Source organism: Megascapheus bottae, chromosome 5, assembly GCF_031878675.1.
Source record: "Megascapheus bottae isolate mThoBot1 chromosome 5, mThoBot2.hap1, whole genome shotgun sequence".
In the NCBI taxonomy this organism is placed as follows: Eukaryota; Metazoa; Chordata; class Mammalia; order Rodentia; family Geomyidae; genus Megascapheus; species Megascapheus bottae.
In genome coordinates, this window is record NC_143513.1 from 62,453,504 (window position 1) to 62,476,189 (window position 22,686).

At 37.1% G+C, this 22,686-nt stretch overlaps 1 protein-coding gene across 2 annotated transcripts in view; it reads left to right on the forward strand.

Annotated features, from left to right (window-relative positions):
* The window catches only part of Cped1 (cadherin like and PC-esterase domain containing 1), a 252,245-nt gene that overhangs the window by 5,179 nt on the left and 224,380 nt on the right, over positions 1-22,686 (forward strand). The gene's annotated exons all lie outside the window — the stretch shown is intronic.

Here is a 22,686-nt window from a genome sequence, read left to right on the forward strand (position 1 = left end):
ATACTGAGTATGTTATTGTTTGTGTGTGTATACTGTGTATGTGTTTCAGTGAATGAAGTAAAGTGTATATAGACCTATCAGAATGTGTCCTGAATCAGTATTTATTCATTGATGAATAGGCTGTAGGAAGTTTCCCAGTCTTTTTTAGTTGTATTTGGATCTAAGAAATATCCTTTTGCATTTATCAGTCTAGTAACAGTGTTCTATAGTAACAAAAATTTGAAGTGGAATAAAAATTGCCCTCCACAGCTTTACCACTGGGATCTGAGTCAATGTCTAACTCTGTTTTCAATATAAATTGAGGTCATGGTATAGTATCTGCCAATGTTCCATTGTTAGGAAGTACTTTCCCTCTTTATGGCAAGTTTTAGTTCATTTTCCATTTGAGTATTCCAAAGTGCTTTCCTAAGCATAGGTGTGACTGTCATTTCTTCTAGATTCCCCCCCCCAAATAAGAGTTTTGAATATTGTCTGATAATCTGCTGAGTTATAGAATGATTCTCATTTAAGATGCATTTAAGTTTATGTTGTCTTCACGGAAGTCAGTTAGTACTTCATTCTCCTCCTCTCCTGGAATCCAACACCTTAACATGGCATGACACAGAGAACACATTAAATTACAAACAGACATAAATGGGAGAAAATCTCTTCAGTACCAGCTCCTCTAATGGAATTTTGCTATTTGAGAAACACATCTGTACTTCTGAGCGCCATGTGTTTCTGATTATCTCCTGTTGAGGCTTCACAATAAAAAAAACACTATTTCTTTGACTCTTGCTTGACTGTTTATTTTCCATGGCTTTTTGCGTCTCCATTCTATTCACTAACTGTTCTATAAAACCTTGACTCTTTGCCTCCCAGAATCCAGGTCCAGCCCAATATAAATAAGTCAGTGTTCTGTCTAATTTTGTTTTCACTTTTTATGGCAAATGATACATTGAACATTTGGAAAGCCCTTTGGCCTTAACTCATTTTGTCATTTTCTCTTGGAACAGAAACCTCTGTCAAATGCTCACATTGTCTATCTTATTGGAAAATACAATCCCTAGGACATCAGAATAGGGCTGATAAAGGCACAGGATGGGGCAGCAAGCAGGAATGACTTAATTTTGGGAGTCACTGCCACAGAAGCTGTCCTTAATTACTGTGTCTCAGAATACGCCTTGGAGGTACAGGGGAAGCAGAGACTAGCAATTTATCCCCTGGCTTCCTGTGCTCCTGTCTTTCATTGCTTGAAGTCTAATATGTTGTCCTTATAGGTAGTAGCCTGGATCCCTGGTGGCCACTGGAGTGGCCAACCCCTTGCTCTGTTATTTTCCAGTGAACAGGAGAAGTGGACAGACCATCCCAGACAACCAGTACTATGGAGGTGGTAGAAGCAGAGTTGCAAAGGTAGTGGAAGCAGTCTGTAGCTTTGAGACTACAATAATGATGTGAAAAATGCTCATGCCTGGGTGAGTAGAGTTGTGAGTGAAGGAATAAATGAGCCAAGCCAAGGGATCTAGTAACCACTGATACAAGAATGATAGCAAGTTTATTTTTATAAGCTCACTTAAAATGTCTAAATGTTCTCTTGACAAATGGCTGAAGAGTGCTTTATTTAAATAAAAGATGTAATCATCTCATGGAAAACCTTCCTGTTGAGCTAAAATAAGAAGAAAAAACACCTCACTTCTTTGTCCTTTCTCCTCTTGATCCATCTCAGTTATTCTTTTTTTCATTTATATAATAAATATTTGTAGGGCAATTTGTAGGTATCAGGCTCTTTAGGAGAGTTTGAAGAAATAAAAGCCATCATGAGACAAATAAAAAGAAATATAGCATGAGGAAACTGATAATTATAAGCCTACTTCTGGGGCCAAGTATGATGGTATCTGCCTGTAATATAAGCTACTTCGGAGGCAGACATGAGATGATAGCTCAAGGTCAGCCAAGACAAAATTTAGTGAGATTCTTTCTAAAAACAAGGTAGGTATAACAAAACACATTTGTAATCTCAGCCATTAGGAGGAAGGCAGAGGTAGGAAAATCATAATCCAAGGTTGTTCTGAGGGAAAAAGAAAAAGCACATACACAAGACTAAGTTAAAAACAGACTAAGAGGCGGGGAGTTTGACCTAGTGGTAGAGTGCATACATGAAGACCTGGGTTCACTTCCTCTGGTCTACCTATGTAGAAAGAAGCTGGAGAGGTACCGTAGCTCAAATAGTAGAGATCTAGCCTTGAGAAAGCCCAAGACAGCTCTCAGGTCCTGAGTTCAAGCCAGGGACTGGCAAAAAAAATTACAGACCACGATAAAAAGGACTACTTGCATGGCTCAAGTAGTTGAGTGTTTGCCTAGCAGGTGTAGGGCCCCGAATACAAATCCAGGGCCAAAACAAAAAGGAAAAGAGACTACTTTTTGAAAAGAGCTAGAAAGAGGGCAGCAAAGGAGCTAGAGAAGACGAAAGAAAGTAGGATGGCTTGTACATAATGCAAAAAGGCCAGCAAGGTCTAGATGCTATAAATATAAACTTGATAGTAAGTCTGGATTCTGAAAGCCACGGAGAATCTCTGAGGAATTTTAATCAAGAGATTGGCATGAATAAATTGATGCGTTAGAGAGCACATTCCAGAAGACATTTTGTCCTACAGAAAGGACTGCAGAAGTGTTGAACTCAAGGTCGGATTTTCAATCAGGAAGCTGTTTCATGTCTCTTTTGCCAAATCCTTTCTCATGTGCTCTTAAATACTCCCTTTGTAACTCTTTCTAGAAGTGGTTTCTCAGTTACCCTATTATAAAATTGCCAGCTTTGAACCTCTCAGTTAGGTCCTCTCTGCCACTAACAGTACATGTATCTGCTAATACTAACCTCTCCTGGTGATTGGCAGCCTGCTGAGCTGCTGCTGTGATACTAAACCATGCCATACCTGTGCTTTTGGTATGTGATTCATGACTCCACCTACCATTCGCTATCTTTGCATTTGGTCTTCTCTAGTAAAACCAAGAATGAGCTGCTTTCAGCCTGCATCAGCTTCTAGAAGGCTCTTACACGACTAGGCAACAATTCTTAGAAGTTCAGTTTTAAATCCTGTGACAAAACCATCATGTGATCTCATTCTTTCCCTCTGACAATAAGCATTAACATAGTTGGATCTTTAAGTGTCTTGCTTCATCCTTCTCCCGAGGAATACAAGATGTATCACTCATTCATGCATTGAGGACAAACCACTCATCACGTCAAGCTCTAATTTCCTGTTATATTTTGTAGAATTAGAAAGTACCTAGAATAGTGTATATGCAGTGTATATGCGTGAATTTGTTCATTTGAAATAGGGAAGGGAAGGGCAAAAACAAGATGATTGGGAGAGGGTATGGGGAGTGAAAATGGGAGAAAAACATGGGAAGGGGATTAGTGTTCAAGAAGTAATGTACCACTACCTGACAAATGTAACTTGTAACCCCTCTGTACATCACCCAGACAATAAAATACAATAAAAATGAATAATGCAAAAGAAAAACCAGAAAACTTAAATAATTACCCCCAAAATATTCTATCTCAAAACCAATGAGTCCTCTGGACCCTTCTATTTCTATAATGGGGATTTGACTTCCTCTTCTATTCTCCAGGTTTCATGTTATATTAAAGATATTCTTTATATTTATTGATATTTAAATATACTTCTTGCTTCTTCCCTACCCTTTGCTCTTCACCAAATCCATTAGCCTGGCTCCCTACCAAACCTGAGGCCTGCCACTGAGCCACATGATGGATTCCTAATGAAAAAAGGTCACACTAATATTTTTTTAGCCAGTCTTGGGGCTTGAACTCAGGGCCTGGGCACTGTCCTTGGACACTTATTGTTCAAGGCTAGCACTCTACCATTTGAGCCATAATACCATTTCTGGCTTTTTCTGTTTATGTCATTCCAGGGAATTGAACTCAGGGCTTCGTGCATGCTAGGTGAGCATACTACCACTAGGCCACATTCCTGGACCCTATTCTTTTTTTTCTTAAAAAAAAAAATACTTTAGCGATTTAATAGTGCTAAAACTCATTCACATTGTAAAATTTATTTTCTTAATCCTTTAAGTAATATTACCATTTTATATTATATATTACTCAATTCTACCATATTTACATTTTGTGTCTCCAATCTATCTTCAGCTTCCTTGGTTTGTGTTCCACCCTTTGATTTCCTCTTCATAGCTTATGAACTGACCTTAAGCATTATGTTCTTTTTTTTTAGCTGTAACTTGCAATTTCTCTCTGAGACCACGAGGCACATTTAGTTCTTTATTGTATTTAACATGTTTATTAAATGTCACTTTAGCACATGCCTTTGTAGCTAGTATAAAGTGGAATTGTTCTGAGCCCAAAGGGATCCAGACTATAGTTGGATTTCAAAACCTTGTAGATTACCTTTACCACTTCAATGCTGTGTCATCATCACAAATAATCTTGACGAATTAGTCTTCCATTTCTTTGCACACTCAATATTATCTATTCACAGCCATCCTGATACCCATGATGAAGCTTTTTACTAGTTTTAATGTTGATCTATTCACTTGAACAGAATCTACTTTCCATTACTCACTGCAGTATAATTTTGCAAAACTTCTCAGTCTTGTCTCCAACTTTGCCTCTGTGTCACAGAGCTATAAGTTACCCCAACATCTCATTCTCCAAACTTCCTTGTCCTCTTAAAGAAGTCAAATCCAGTGAATTTTTTAAGAAATTTTGATGATTATTAAAGCAATTTTCAACGTAGGCAATTTCTCCTTCAGCAGAGCCCTTATCTCTCTGTGTAGAGGTGCATTCAAACATCCCTAACAAATATCTTTATCAATTTTTTAGAGATTGTTAAGTTCAATACCTTTCATTGATAAGGGAGGAAAAGGAGGCCACACTAACAACTTGTTATCTTAAAAACAAGACATCAAGTTGTTAATGAAGACAAGACTGACTTGAGATGTGTTTTATTTTTATTTCCATTCAATCCTTATGTACTATTTTTCATTCATTATGTAAAGGATTGAATTGTGTCCTTGCCTCCTTTATACCCATAAAGGACAAATTGAAGACCTAATTCCCACTACCTAAGAATATGGCCTCATTTAGAAGTAAGAATAGCTACCAATATAGTTAGTTAGGATGGGGCCATACTGGAGTACACTGGGCCTCTTGTCCAATATGACTAGTGTTCTTGTAAGACATCGACGTACAGACAGACACAGAGGAAGGAGGTGCTGAAATGGTAGAGTCAGAGCTATGCAGCTGGACACCAAACAATATCAAGGATTCTCAGCGAAGTATCAGGAATTTGGAAGAGGCAAGGAAGATTATGGTGCAGGTTTCAGAGCAAACATAGTATTTTTCAGTACATAGATTTCAGACTTCTTGCCTCCAGAACTGTGACACAATAAATATCTTTGGTTTTAATTTACCCATTCTGTGGTACTTTGTAACAAGAGCCTTAAGAAGGCAGTAACATTGAAGAGGCAGAATAATTCAGCATGAAAGTTTGGGTCTCAAACTCATTTGTTAGCATGCTACTTTGGGCACATTTCTTGTCTTCTCTAGGATTTAGTTTCCTTACCTGAAAATGAATATATTATTACCTACTTCCCAAGGCTAGCAAGAGGCTTAAATGTTATAAATCATATAAAGCACTTAAAATGTCTGGTGGAAATGGGGGACTCAATTAACTATTGGGAAAATTATTATTTAATTTCCTAGAAGACTTATCTCTGCAGTCCCTATAGATCCTATCATTTGCCCTTCACAAAGCAGGTTAGCAGTAAATAGTTATTGCAATGAACATAAGTCCTTGGGAAAAGAGTGACTGTGATGAAAGTTGTTAAGCTAAACCCTTCTCACAGCCAAGTAAACTTTCAGAATCAATCAAAACGTGAGAAGGCTGATATGTCACCCAACATTAAGCTTGCTTATTTGTAGTCAAAGTCTTACATGTTTCTCATTGTTTTTCAGTATGAGATACTGAGATTAAGAGATTGCTAGAGCTGAAGATGTGGAGAGGAGAGTTGGGTGGGGAGTGGAGGAAAGAGGTTACATATTGGATTCTGAATGAATATATACATTTATCTACTGGTTGGTTTATTGTCTGTCTTCCTCCATGTAACATAAGCTTATTAAGAGCAAAGACTAATTTTTTTACCACTATATATCCAGTGCTACAAAAGTATTTAACAGTACAGTGTGTGCTGCATACATAACTCTCTAAAGCCTGAGTTAATGAATGAATGATGAATTGGAGGGTCAGAACAGAGCTTGAGAGAAGTAGCCAGGAAATGGGAGGAGCTCCCTTTGTTCTTTTGGCTGAAATTCAAGTTTCTCCTTCTCCATTGTTTCTTGGATTTCTGTTTAATGAAAGTCTCTTTGCTGTGCAAACTGTTCCATTAGTTGTCACCCATCTCTTTTGTTACCTTCAGATCCTTTGGGATCTTAAATCTACAAACACCCCCATATATCTGCTGGGTATATTTTTAAATAACATCATTTCCCAGCAGTGTACCTTTCCATTTACTTTCCATTTTCCTTGTCCTCTTGGTCACCATCTTAAAATTTCTCTGTAAAGGAATTTCCATTATTTGAAAAGATTGATTTTTATTTAAAAACTGAAGTTTCCCTTATATATTTTAAAAATATTTTAACTGGATTTGAAGGCATCGATTTTAAAATTACACTGATGGTCTTTAAATTCAGAGGTGAGTGTGCAAAGCTCTCAAGAGGTATTATCAGCATAGTAAGTGGCCTGGGACTCTCCTAGATTAGTTGGTTCCCCTGATGAACGTTAAATGCCTGTGGATTTCTCTGAGTTGATTAAAGCTGTGTTAAATTTTTTATAATGAAATATGCATATGGTAAAAAAATTGCTTATTCAGAGAGAATTTTAAACAAATTCATCCTTGCTCATCTTAGACAAATTTTAATGAGGGCTTGATGAAGCTCATAATTGAATGAGGTATATTGCATTTTCTACATATCAAGGAATTAATCATATCCTAGGTGCCACTGCTTTGTGTTCTTTCAAAGTAATGACGAAAGCTTCTGCTTCTCTCTCTCTAAGCGGTTCTGTTAGAATTGTAAGGTCATGTGAAATAACCCCTACTATATGGAAGCCACTAGACACATTGATAACACACACACACACACACACACACACACACACACACACACACAAAATCCTTTCTGTTATCAACTTCGAGTCTGTAGCCTTGTGTGGTGAAAAGAATGTTCTGGTTTCACATTTCCTGTTGGCTTTCTTTAGATATTTTTTCAGTGAAGTTGTTTTTACTAAAAGGATGAGCTCATGCTGAAGAAGAATTTTATGTTTCTCACAGACGCTCACCAAACTTAGAAACGTATAAGGTACATGATACTTAGACAATGTTTGTACTTTTCAGAGACTTGTTCAAAAGCAAAACAGCATTTGACATAGCATTATGGGGTTTAAAAAGGGAATATAATGAAGAATGATTTATTGAATGATTTCAGTATGCCTAAGAACCTTACGTTTATGTAACAGGATGTTACTGTGTAGCAGCCCAGCTGGCCTCAGATACAAGATCCCTTGCCTTAGGGGTGTGCCATAACACTCAACAACATTTACATATTATGTGGTTTTCTTCCTCTCTCTCTGACCTTCCCTTCCCTTTCTTTCCCTTCCCTTCCCTTCTCTTCCCTTCCTTTCTTTTCCCTTCCTTCCTTCTGTCCTCGATCAAACTCAGGGCCTTATACATGCCAAACAAGCACTTTTAGGCCACAATCCTAGCCCTTATATTTTACATAAAAATAATTTTACTTTTAATAAAATTTATCAGCACAGGAGTAGATTGCTTATGTCCAAAATAATAGATGAATTGTAATAATTACACGTGAGAGAAAATGATTTTGGAAGTGCAGAATAGCCCTTACCATGTTCCCTGAACTATACCTACCTCTGATATCTGTTGCTCTTAGCTAGAGCTCTAAATAGAAGTCACCAGTTTACTTAGTGTTCACCCCTATCAGAAGAGCTTTGCATGTGGATTGACCCAAATGCCTCAAGAAAAGTTTTTAAAATAAAACCAGTTAAGCATATTAATGTGGCATTGAACACATGGTTTCAAATTGTCTTTGTCATTTGTTGGCTAGAGGACCTATTTCTGTTAACCTCAGTTTTGTTTTAAGATTTCTTTAAAAATATCTTTAAGTAGTTATATAAAGGAGTTGCCATTTAAAAAAGCAGTTTATGCATATATCTTGATCGATGTCACCCTTTTTAACTTTCTCTCCTCTCTCTTCCCTATTACCTTTTCCTTTACTCTTTTTAGATTTTTGGGATATACATTGGATTCTTGACTTCATTCTCCCCCTCTTATCATCTTCATTTGTTTACTCTTTTCCCCTTGACCTTTCCCTATTCCTTTCTGGAGTTTTACTTTGCTTTTTTTTTTTTTTTTTTTACATTATCTTTTAGTCCTTGAAATGGACTAACCCTATTTGAAGTCTCCCTTGAATCTTCCTTATTTCAGTGAATACATTTGTGTATGCTTGCATAGGACTAACTGTTTACTTTGTAAGGTAAGTCTAGCTTTTACTTGTAAGGGAAAAAGATGGATCCTTTTTCTCTCTGGTCCTGATTTACTTCAGTGAACATGTATTTTTTCAAGTCTTTATACTTCTTTAAAAATGGTAAAATTCCCAAGTCTTCTGATCAGAAAAATGAAGCTTTATAAGTTTTACTTGTAAAATCTGAACTCATTATATTTGAAATCTTCAAGCATGGGGATGGGCTAGAATTGGCATCTTGAGTCTTCTCTGCTCTTAAGAAGCTAGATATTAGCTTTGACCTCACTGAAAAGTACTGTATATGGGCCAGTCCTGGGGCTTGAACTCAGTGACTAGACATTATCCTCGAGCTTTCTCAAGGCTAGCTATCTACCACTTGAGCCACAGCACCATTTTGGCTTTTTCTGAGTATATGGTACCAAAGAATCAAACCCAGGGCTTTGTGCATGCTATGTAAGCATTATGCCACTTAGGCCACACTCCCAGCCCAGTACTTTGTATATTTTTTTATAGGAATATATCAGTATTTTTCCTTTTCTTGTGTCCTCTCTTCCCTAAATTTTGCACAGGCACAAACTTAAAGTTCATTGTCCTACAGTAACAGTTCTGTTACTTTTCCACTGTAACAGCTATACACACAGCTAAGTGTAAGAATTTTCCACTGATTTGCTGAGCTATGCAGGCTACTTTCTTTCTATTCCACTTAAGAAAGTAGGTTTATTTATTTATTATTTACTTTGTTTCCCAGTCTTGGGGATTGAGCCAGGGCCTGGGCATTATGGGGCTTTCTCAAGGCTAGTAGTCTATCACTTGAGCCACAGTGCCTCTTCCACTTTTTCTTTGTATGTGATACCTAGGAATCAAACACAGGGCTTCGTGCATTCTAGATAAGTACTCTGCCACTAGGCCATGCTTCAGGCCCCAAGAAAGTATGTTCAATAAGAAAAATGCGTCATATATTTCTTGATTTATAAAACCATGGAGCTTAACATGTATGTAAGTTGTTCACCAAATATGTTATTTTAGCTGTTTTCCTGGAAAGTCTCATGTAACCCAGGTCACTGCTGATATTGACTGACTGAAGCTAGTGTCTGATGCTATAAGAACCCTTGTGAATATGTCTGAGAGAGAAAACTGGGATGAAGCCACCAATTCAGGAAGGGAGAGTCAGGGGTTGGGAAGCTGATGGTATTGAATGGTCTATAAGAAGAAAATAAGAGTTACTTTACCAGTAATATTTCTGTAGGCTTTTAGTGGTGTGTCCTATTTGTTTTGACATAGGAAAAGATGTCTGGTTTGAGGAACAGTTGCATAGATACCTTGGAAAATCTCCCTGAACCATCTTTATCTGTAACAGATCCTGCTTTGACCCCTTTAATCCCTGAAGATGAAAGGGTGTTATTGGGGACTGAAATGGGGAGACTGAGTTCTATACTGGAGATGAGCTGTAGTGGACAAATGATTTGCATTTCCTGTGTCTTAGAGATGGAAATGTCTGTTGCAGTGGGATCAAATTATGCACTCTAGCCAAGTGTGCTTTGAAAAGCATCGAGATAATAAAGGCAGGGGAATTAAATGATTATATCCCAAAGGAAAAAAAACATGAAAAAATTCTCATGCAATTGGCCTCTCTAGAGAAAAGAATACATAATGTGCAACATAAATGTAGTTACTAGAAATATTCTCTTTTTTTCATTAAAAAGTGATGGTGTAGTATGCCATACAGATGTCAGGTTATAAAGTTATATTTTAAAATATCAGTAGAAATCTAAAATTGTGCTGTCATAATTGAATTTCCTTTTGATGTTTCACTTTTTCTTTAACAAGCAATAGGAAGTATAATAAAATTCCAATAGTTTCAACGTTAAGCCTGCTTCTTCCCTAGTGAAAAATCTAGCATTAATTTAGCAAAAGTGCACAAATGTTCCAGAAAAAAAATGGAACCGGAAATTAACTTTCCTCAGCTGTAAAGAAATGTATTGACCTTCACAAAGCATCGATGAGAAAGTTGACTTTCAAATGGAGCAGTGTGTTTCCTACTAGACACATTCAGGGAGCAGAAGTTGTTTGGATTTCCCTTCTTTCTTTTACTTATCAGGGCTTCAAAAACTATTTTTTAAACATCTGAAAATCCTCACTGTACAGGGTAAGCCTATTTTTTCAAGTTTTTATTTGAATTGCATGCCTATTTAAAGCAGATAAATTTGGAACACAAATACTTTTATTTGTGGACGAGTGAATAAAGACAAAGGAAGTATGCTTCCTATGTTTCTTGCAAAGAAATGTTAAAAGAGTACTTCCTTTGCTTTAAATGAACTTGGCTTATTGGAGGTATAAAAACTGTACTTGTGAAATGTGTAGTTTCACATGCATAAGCTTCAAGCAGTTAGAATTCTTTCCTACTTTAGTACAAAACAATAGCATTTCACTAGAAACTTCTTTTCTGAAATAAAACTGGGAGTATGCCACATGTCCCAAAGATAGGCACATGATTCTGTGCACACAATCTTCAGGACAATTTTTAGTAAAACCTCAAAGCATTTGTAAAAAGACAACTATACCCTAAAGTAAGGCGAACAGAAATTAAAATGAAACATTCACATAAATTACTGACAAGTAGATCAGGGCAGAGATGAACCTTACACGATTCCTAGCACAAGCCATGTCAAATAAATGGATGAACAGGATCTGGGACATGGTCATGAAGTGAACATAATACAGGATTCCCAGCAATGCTCTGCAACACTTGAATTTTTTGTACTTTCAGTAGAAAATCCAGAATTCAACACTCCCATCTAGGTCTTCCACCATTTTAATGATGGCCTCAATGTCTGCTTTATTGAAAAGACTAAATATTCTAGATTAGGTAGTTTTTGTTATACTCTTTAAGAATTAACTCCTTTTTTCTCCCTCAGGCCAGCCACAGAAGAAAGCTAACAGCTATGATGCAGTACAATCTCTCCTTTAACAAAAGGATTAAGAGGTTAGGAGTTTAAAAATTTGATACCAGTATTAGATAACTAGTGTTTATGTTCTGGTATTACTGCATATTGACACTTGCCTGCCAAGTTGTGATTTAGGAACATGAAAGTGGCTATGATACTTAAGCATTTGAGAATGAGTGTGTAATTTGGGGAGCTCTAGAACTGATCTTGAGAGGAATTTTTGTCAGTGTGATAGCTTCTGGCAATGAAAGCTGGAACAAGTGAGGCTCCATGCAAGTTCCAGAGGGGACGCAGAAGGGTTCATAGGACTCAGTCAAGCTGGGGAAAGCATTATCCAAGGTCATCTCCACAGAGAGATAAAGTTGTATATTAGTAGTGGCTAACAAACTAATAAGACTAGGAAGCAGTAGTGTGGAGAGCCACATTTATCTTCAGAACAGCCAAGAAGGCAAGACATACCTGGATGTACCATAAACTTGTTTTATTCCTCTTATATGGACTGTGGTAATTGGAATAGTTAAGAAACTTTCTCCTATTATTCTTAACACTCTGATTCCTAAATAGGAAAGGCAAGAAATAGGAAATGCTGTTAGGTTTGCAGTGTTCCAGTATCCTGTAACTTGGCATTTAACAAGAACTGGAATTGACCTTAGCTGCCTTAAGCTGTAGGGGCTTCTGCATAGAGTGTGTTTACCACTCATTTTTAATCACTTGAATTTCTGGGGAAAGTCCAGTTGAACTGTATAGATTTGAATACTAAGTAGGGGAAAAGACAGAGAGGTGAGAGATGTAATCTCTATGTAATTTACATAGGTAAAGTGAGCTGAGAACATTATCCTTCTCTCCCAGGGGGTATTAATATGTGACTGGATAGACAGTAGATAGCGAATCTCTTAATCCCCAATTCAGTGCCTGAATTCTACCTTATATCCGGCAGGTGTTTCCTTAGGCTGGACTCTGCCCAGAGAAGAACATTTGTGCTCTGATGCCAGAAAGAGATTGCAGGCTGGCTGCCACATATTCTCCCTAGATGACCCACTGCCGAGATGACATGACAGAGGAAAGTAGAGCTGAAGGACAGTTGGGGTCAGAAGCAGGAAGGGTGTTGCAAAGTTTGGTAACAAGCTTTGTCGTTGAGAACATGGAGGGAAGAGAAGGAATATTCAGCAAGTAACTCAGGAATTGAGTAGGCAAATACTGTGGGAAGGTGCCAAAACTAGACAGTGGTGACCACAAATTCTAAGTCATAAACAGGAAATATGTTTGATCATTTTAAGGTTTAAAATATAATTTGACTCTTTTTTTCTGAACAGGTTCTTTAATCTGGCAATCTCTTCAGGAGATGCTTATTTAATAAAGCCTTTCTTTGTAAGGGACTATATATTCTTAGAGGCTCCTATAAAATGGTTTCAGTCTTTTTTGATTCTTCCATTAGTCTGACTCATAAAATGAGAGGTAATAGTGCTCCTTCACAGATGAGGAAAGTGCGACACATTACTTAGTGCTTATGGAGTGTCACTTAATAAGGAATGGAGAATAGCAAAGAAAGGGAGAGTTGGAATTCAGATAGCCTTGGAGTGTTGTTGGAAACGCCTCCAACTCTGTAAGTGTTTGGCATCTATGAAAATGTTTGACTCCCTGCATGCCGGTTTAGGTATTACAATTAATGTGGTAATGGTCCTGATGTTCTTTCTTTTCTGTTGCATGCCCTTTGTATAGACTTACTATTTTAAGGCTGAATTGCTGAACTGACTCATTGTGTAGGCCATCAGTGGGCAGAAACTTGCTATTATTTTTATAGGATTCAAAGGAACAAGGTCTCTCCTTGTGCTCAGCTTATTTCATAAGAGTGGATTGTCAGTCCCATATTTCTTTCATTCTGGAGGATGTTCTGTCATGAGGACTGACCCCAGGAAGGCGGGAAAGTCAAGGGGGAGTGTCAGCTGGAGAGCAGATCTCTAAATGGGACCAGGGCTTTGGGAGGCAAAGACAGTGACTTCTTCCTCCTGGTAAGCTCTATGCAAGTGTCTGAGGTGGAGAGGGCCAGGGAAGGGACAAGAGTGTAGTAGAGAATGAACAAGGCAGAAGGAAGAAGGAGAAACTAGAGAGATACTCAGGAATAGTTTTTATTTGTTCCAAAATGCAAAAGTGAAGAAGACAAACAAAAAGCTAAGTATGTCCTTCTGTTCTGGTCTCATTTCAGGTTCTATCCTATCCTTAAAAAATGTATCTTGAATGCAGCTATCAGGGAAACCATCTCCCAGCTATTACATGTGTTTTTATCATCTCAGCTGGGTCTTTGTTATGTCTGGAAAGTTACAGTAAATAGTAAACTGATGGTCCACAGCTGTGCATCGTGGGTGGCATCCCAAGGCAAGAAATCTTGAGTTAGTGGGAGGCAAAGCCTGGAGAAGAGGGTGAAAAACATGCTTTATGTGATTTAAACACAGCTAAAAAAAGAAGAGGGGAGCAGGAGGGAGAGAGAACAAGGGAAACTGGGGAAAAACAGAGAGAAGAGAATTCCCTCCATGTTGGTAGGGGAGAAGGAATATCAGAGACATGGGAAAACGCCCAGACTCCAGGAAAGTTTGCTGTTACTGTTTTCTTGTTTATTTGCTTTTATTCCCTCTTAAATATCTCTTTGTGTTTAAGATCGATGCTATGGGTGAGGGTTAACCTTCTTCTTTTCTTTCTACATGAGAGGCTCATGTACATCACAACTACAGTTGCTGGGATTCACAAGGCTTCTTCACACCCCTCCTCTTTGCTCTGCTATGATTTTTAGTAAAAAGGAGTCACAGTTGGGCTTACCTGTAAAGACTAATAAAAATTTACTCAATTAGAGGACATGATTAGTGGAATCAATGAGATAGGGTAGAAGACAATGTGTGTGATTGGGTAAGAAATGGTGTCATTAAAAACTTTAGAGGAAGGGATATGTGGTTAGTCACAAAATCCAAGTTGTTGTTGCCAGAGTGGGCAGTTGAAATGAACTAGAGGAGACAGGTATTGGTGATGAGAGATCATGAAGATTTTTGGACTGTAAAGTCTCCGTTGTTATTTTTTCTGAGTATTTTTTTTCACCCAATAGTAAGTAAAATAATTAAGAGCACGAATATGACTATGTTTATATGTAATGCATTCATACTTTGCACAAGTGCTCCACTTAATCCTTCATGCGTCTATATCCTCTTATTTAGATCCAGGCAGTGGCTACATGAACAATGGCCAGAGCAGACACATGTAGGCCCTCTTGGAACCAAATGTTAGGAGGGGTGGACTTTTAATTAATAATACATAATACATAAATAATACATAATGAGCTACTATGAAGGTTGAGAGATGAGTGATGATGGCTTAGGCAGGGATGCTTTAGGTGGGTATTGCATTGTTGCAGCTCTGTTAGGGATAATTTCAGTCTTTTGTTACGGTAACGAAAAGCTAAAAAAAAAACCTCAATCTTCGTTGTTTTTTTCACTATTATTTCACAAATGAGTAAACTTGTTTAACATTGGATACTGAAGGTTTAGGTATCTCCAATATATAGTGTAGAAGTGCTACAATCAGAAGGTGCTCAGTAACAAAGAGCAAGTAGGTAAGTTAATTCTGTGATGGGCTTGAAATTGACTGTAATCAACTTAAGATGCAAACCTGGGTTCATTAATTCTTCATTTAGGTAAGGGTCCTCTTAAAAGGTTCTGCTACATATCCAGAAATGTATAGGTCCAAAAGTATCTTGCAGTCATAAGACAAACTTTAAGTTAAAAAAGTATGGAAAGTATGGCATGAAACCTAGAAAAACTCTTCATTTTTTCCCCCTACATTCACTAAAATAAGTGTACATTTCACCAATGGGGAATAGAATCTGTATTTTATTCTTTTTTTTTCTTTTTTCTTTTTTTTGCCAGTCCTGGGCGTGAGCTCAGGGCCTGAGCACTGTCCTTGGACTTTCTCAAGGCTAGAGCTCTACCACTTGAGCCTCAGCACCACTTCCGGCTTTTTTTCTATATATGTGGTACCAAGGAATCGAACCCGGGTCTTCGTGCATGCTAGGCAAGCACTTTAACCACTAGGCCAAACTCCCGGCTTCTGTATTTTATTCTTATAGAAGAAAAATGAAAACATGACTCTCCATGATAGATACTGTAATGTTTTTTAAATGCCAAAAATCTGGACCAGGAAGGAAAATTACCTTTTAGTCATCTATGACAAAGTGGAAGTCCACTTTGTGATTTGTATTTAAGCATCAAAAGCTGTCATAAATGCTATCTCAATAAATCTGCCCAAATCCTTTCTGTTGAGTGGAAAAAGCACATTTTATTTTTCATCCCTATAATACTTTAAAGATTTTTATTTCTTGATTTTATGGTCAGGGTAGGTGAAATCTTTTTAATGCTATAGGTAATTAAGAGTATAATACTAGCAGGGCATTAGTGGCTCATGCCTGTAATCCTAGCTGCTCAGGGGGCTGAGGTCTGAGGATTGCCATTCAGTGCCAGCCTGCGCAGGAAATGTCCATGATACTCTTATCTCTGATTAACCACCAGAAAACCAGAAGTTGCACTGTGGATCAAGTAGTAGAGCAATAGCCTTGAGCTGAAGAGTTCAGAGACAGGGCCCAGGCCCAGAGTTCAAGCCCCACGGCGGACAAGTAAACAAAAAGAATATAGTATTTTAATTAGTAAAAACTGTGGACTCTCCTAGCAGAGGATTACAATAGCTCAAAACCCAGATACATAAGGCTATATAGGATGAGACTAAATGAAAGGACTTCCAGGATATGGAGAAAGGATATGGATACAATGTGTGATTGTTGTTCTTAACATGTGATTGTTGTTCTTTTTTTATATTTTTTATTGTAACTAATAAAAGGGTTACATGATATTTGCCAGATAGAAGGTGCATTAATTCACATACATTGTTGTTCTTAACATACTGTTATTTCTCATCTCTTTTGCTTTCCCTTGCTTATTCTCAGATTGTTACAGTATCTTACCTTGTTTTCTGGTATATTGTATATACATTTATTTGTTTATTTGAAATAGAAAAGGGAAGGGGTGAAAACAAGAAGGGGGCAGGGTGGTGGGAGGGAAATGGGGACAAAAACATGAGAAGGGGTATCGATGTTTGTGAAGTAATGCACCTTCTATCTGGAAAATATAACTGTAACCCTTCTATTAATTACAATTTAAAAATAAACATAAAAAGAATGTATTTTAATAATGCTATTTTATTCAATATTTTAATATATATCAATTATTTTGTTAGAATATCTATTATGTCATGCTTACTGTAATTCACAAGTATATGAAAACACTTATTGATATAAATTTTAACTGCTTCCCATTACAGACATTTCATGTGAGTGTCATAGCAAAATTCTAAGCCTTGATGAAGGAAATATTTGATTTCATTTATTAAAAAAATATTTTTTTCTTAATGTCAATTATTGCTTGTGAGTAGCAAAAAAACAAAAGTGAACACAACAGATAATATATATATATATAGATATAGATAGATAGATAGATACAGATTATACTCTTATGTAGGGACCCAGCAATAAACAATATAAATAATAAACCAACAGATAAATTATTCAATTATGATGACTCTCACAGAGGGAATCTTATATTGGTTATATGGAAATATGTAATTTATTGTAAAAACTTTTTATATGACAGATACTAAACCATGATACTTGAAAGGCTCATAGAATTTCTAATATAGAGAACTAATCAAGCATTAATAATATAACTTGACTCACACATTTAGCATCATTTATTATTACAGCACTATGCTGAATATTTTTATCATCTAGTGCAACCTTATGAGCTAAGATTTGTTCCTTTCTCTACACACAACAGAAAACCTGCCCTAGTAGATGAATCAAGGAATGACAGAGACAGAATTCAAGTCCAGATTTGGAATTCCCAGCCCTTCTCTTGTTTTATCCTATACCTACCCCGTTTTGTACTTTATTTATAATATTATGTCCTCCACTTTATCTAAGGTAATATAAAATTTTGAAGTTCTACCAGTGTAAGTAAAGCACGTAGTTATAAGACACATTGCAGGCAGTCTAGCAAAGTAGTTTCTGTGGAAGTATTTTGCAAATGTCTCAAGAAAGGAATTGGGGAATCCTAGTATGGCTATCCAGGAGCACTTCTTCTCTTCTGACTTCTGGTCCTCTGGACTGTACATCTCAAGTGAAGGTGTAAGTTAATCCTTCCACTAAAATACATCTTCAACACAGCAGGAACAAATCAAAGCTCTTATTTCCCAAAGCACTACAATTCACAATTGGTAATTCCACATTTGCTAGTGTGGTTGAGATAATTGTTCACATAGTTTTTATTGCACTTAAGCAGTGTGTGCACCTGTCATCAGATCAGCTAAAACTGTTCTTGCCCTTTGGTATTGGACCATTCTGCTGATACAAGTGTGTTATAAATATTACAAGGACAAGAACAGTTTGAATTACAGGATAATACAACATTTTTTTTTTACTGACAACCTCATTTCCTATTAATTCTCTATAGTCTGAAGATGTGACCTACAATTTTGTATCAAGTTACAAAGGTTACTTAAAAAGTATTACCAGGACGTATACTTTATTTAGAATTTGGTCAATAGAAGATAAACTAATAGAAGTTACAACACTCTTGCTTAAGTTGATTCTGTGTGGGGACAAAGAGTGATAGTATCTTCCGAACTCAAGTTTTAAAATGCTGTCCTCTCCTGTGAAATTCCAGCAACACAGAGAAGATCATCTTGTGACCTGTGATTACGTAAGAACACAATGTGAGAAGGGAAGGGCGGATGTTGTGTGTTTTGCTTGAGTAACGCTGATATATTTGGAAGCATCTGTCTTTCCCTTTCACCTAGACGCCTATTTGTTTACTTTGGCCTGTAAGGTCTGCTTGGTTCTCAGAGGGTCAACTTACATTCCCTATCAAACCCTCCTTATAAGTTTATCATTGCAATTAATGGCATTGATAGAAAGCCAAATCCCAACTTGCAAGTAAAATCTTGAGTTTAAATAGTTTCATTCTCAATACAATACAATATTCATTAACAAAGCAAAACAGCTAATCAAGCATGCTTTCCTAAAATACCATGTAGAGACAGCTAGATTAGCTGGTGTGCTAGTCCTTTCTGTCACAGTCATCATACACAAAATAAGTACTTATATTAGCATGTGCCAAGCAGGGCTTAACTTAGAAACTTTCCTCAAGTCATTCCTCTTTATAATATCCTACCACACACACACACACACACACACACACACACATAACACTCTCTGTGTTCCAAGCACTTTGCAAATATTGACTCTCTAAGTAACTTTCTCAGTAGGAAGATGTTATCAAAGATGACACAAATAGTACTGATGATGAGAGACAACTCAAATTCTGGTCCTCAAGTTTTGTGTTTTCCTGTACTCACTAGGCTAAATTCTATACTTTTAAAACAACTTATTGTTTTCCAGTCCTAGGACTTAAACTCAGGGCCTGGACACTGTCCCTAAACTTCTTTTGCTAAAGGCTAACACTCTTCCACTTGAGCCACAGCACCACTTCTAGCTTTCTCTGTTTATGGGGTACAGATGAATCAAATGCAGGGTTTTATGTATGCTAGGCAAGCACTGTACCACTAAGCCCCATTCCCAGCTCTGAACTCTGTACTTTCACATGGCAAATGTTGAGCAATTACATATAAGTTGCTATCCTCAAAGGGTTCGTCTCCAAATCCATTTCATCTTATTTTCATGCACATCTTCAAAGATTCTGGTAGAGATTAGATGACTCTATATTTGGGGTACCTTGCATATGAGGTATACATGAACACACCTAAAAGGGTGATGGGAGGAGAGCACAGAGTCAGTGGAAAGCAGGTGACAAGGAGAGGCAGCGAGACCCATCAGAGGCACCATACCTTGATGAAACGGAACTAACAGTGCAAGGGCGGTGATGGAAAGGAGAGAATGAGAGAGGAAGAGGGAACAACTGACACCCTAGCAAAGGGAAGAAATGTACATAATACCTCATCTGGCAGGAATGCTTTTATTGTCAGTGTTCAAAGAGTTAAACTTTTTTCTCTATGTAAGGCTAGAGATTTTTGTGTATTTCAACATTTGTAAATTTTGTAGACTAGAATGATGATGCTTAGTATTATGAAAGTAAAAAAATGTTTGTGACTGTAGCTAAGAATAACTATACTACAGTACTGTGAATTATATGTAACTATTTAATCTCAATAAAGTATTCTTTTGGAAAAAACCATTCTGATAGAATATTGCCATGTGTTAACTTAGTTCCTTTGTTAAGTTATATGTTGCAATTTGTGCCCTGTGACAGACAGGACAAATGTATCAGTAATGCAGATCTGTCTTTTGAGGAGCTACCTGAGGAAGGAATGCTATCTTTGTTCATAAATGCTGATGGAAATACATACTTCAGAAAAAACTGTTGAAAGAGATAATATTTGAATAATTTGCAGTGACCTGGAGTTGAACAGCAGCCCAAAGCTGTTGTGAGAAGAATCTAGAAATACTACACTTCAGTAGTTTTTCTTTTCTCACAAACTTGAAGCACATCTGCCTCACTGAGATACATTTGAGTTCTGGTCTACAGTAATTAGGGTAAAAGAACTTCATTGTACATCTCCAAAGAGCTCTTGGACTGCCTATCAGCAATATTCTCCACTGATCTATTTTAGTAGTAGTAGGATTTGAACTCAAGGCCTCATATTTGCTGAGGTATATGGATAGGTACTCTATCACTTGAGTCAGTTAGCTTTTGTTATATTTTAAATAGTGCCTAACTTTCTATCTAGGCTGGTTTATATAGAAATGTATCTGCAATCTTCCCAATCTATGTCTTCCAATTAACTAGGATTACAAGCCATCACACCCAACTATATCTATTCTTGACCATGTTATTTCAACGTGAAAACCATCCTCTCTAAGTTGTAGTCTCTACTTCATATATCTAAAATAGCAGTTAAAAATGAAGCCACTGAAATTCATTTATTTTTTATTTTTATTTTTTGCCAGTCCTGGGCTTGGGCTCAGGGCCTGAGCACTGTCCTTGGACTTTCTCAAGGCTAGCACTCTACCACTTGAGCTTCAGCACCACTTCTGGCTTTTTTTCTATGTATGTGGTACCGAAGAATTGAACCCGGGTCTTCGCGCATGCTAGGCAAGCACTCTACCACTAGGCCAAACTCCTGGCCCCTGAAATTCATTTATAAAAGCACAATATAAATGACAGTCATTGCTATTAATTTATGTTTTCAGTTAGCGCTGAACTTTGTATTTCTGTGATGTTGTTTTTCCCTAAGGACCTCTATACTTAATGACCTAATTTTTGAAAAATTGTTTATTGCCGGGGTAATGTATAGAGGGGTTACAGTTACATTTGCCAGGTAGTTGGTGCATTACTTCTCATGCATTTATAACCCTTCTCATGGTTTTTGCCTCATTTCCCTATCCCCATCCCCTCCCAATCATCTTGTTTTTCTCCCTTCCCATTCCTATTTCAAATAAACAAATAAACGTATATGCAATATACCAGGTAAACTAGTCAGATACAGTAACAATACAAGATTAACTAAAGGGCAAAAAAGGAGAAGAGAAATAATATAGTACAGTAAGAACAACAATCACACAAGATAAAGCTCTTGTTTCTGTATCCTAGAGATCCTTTCATTTAGCCTCATCCTATGTGATCTCATGTACCTAGGTTTTGACCTATTGTAATCCTTTGCTAGGAGAGTCCTAGATGTGTACTAATTATTACAAATGAGGGAAACCATTGAGCCTATCTTCCTTTGGGTCTGGCTTACTTCACTTAATATGATTTTTTCTAGGTTTTTCCATTTCCTTACAAATGGGGCAATGACATTCTTTCTGATGCAGCATAGAATTCCATTGTCTATAAATACCACGTCTTCTTGATCCAGTCATATACTGAGGGCGTCTGGGTCAGTTCCATATCTTTGCTATGGTAAATAGAGCTGCAATGAACATTGTTGTGCTAGTGGCTTTAGTATGTCCTTGTTTGTGGAAGTTTGGGTAAATGCCAAATAGTGGAATTGCTGGGTCATAGGGGAGCTCTATGTTTAGTCTTTTGAGGCACTGCCATACTGCTTTCCATAGTGGTTGAATGAGTTTACACTCCCACCAACAGTGTAGTAGCGATCCCTCCTGTTAATGGCCTAATTTAAAAATTTTTTTTTTCAAAAAGTGAAAGGGGGAAAACAAGATGAATGGAAAGGAATGGGGGGAAGAAAATAGGGACAAAAACATGAGAAGGGGTATCAATGTATGTGAAGTAATACACCTACTACCTGGTGAATGTAACTGTAACCCCTCTATATATTACCTGGATAATAAAAAAATCTTTCAATAACAATGAGAACATTCTGTTCTTACTGTGAGATTAGCTTTGTCTTTTTTGGTCTTGCAGTGAATTTGTCTTTCATTTCCAGTGAAAAAAGCAAAGACTACCTTTGTAAATAGCTCTTGAGTTTATATTAATAATGTCCTTCAAGAATATGCATGATCTTTTTTATCCTGAATTTTTTTTCAGAAGACAAAGGTTTAATTGCCAGACATATACAAATGTACTCACACACACACCCATACCCATACAATACTTCAGGGGTTTTTACACGTTATTTTAGGGCATAAACTGAGTACTACACACCCCATCAAAAAAGGAAAAACAAAACAAAATCCCAATTTTACCCTCCCTCCCACAATCTAGAAAACGCTCCCTCACCCCTGATGTACAAAGTGTCTGTACAACGGTGGTGTTCCACCAGCCACAAGGGGCATGCTCATACAGGTGTCACCAGCTCTGCCAGTCCACTGGCAGGGCTACAGGCAGGTATATGGATGGGACTTTCCCCAATAGTGGTTATCACAATCAGCACCACTGTGATTTGGTTTGAATAAAAGTAAAATTTTATATTAAAAAGGAATTATGTGTTGAGTTTATCCAAGCCAAAGGGAAAATTAGGTGAAACAGACACATGATGGTCTAAGACTCAAACAATAAACCATCTCTCGATTTTCAAGTAAACTCAGTTTCATCCACAGAGAAAAGGGCAAAATTTTACCCTCCAGAGCAAATAGCTTGCTTTAATTTTTTTTACCCTTTGTTAGGAAATCTGTATTACTTCTAT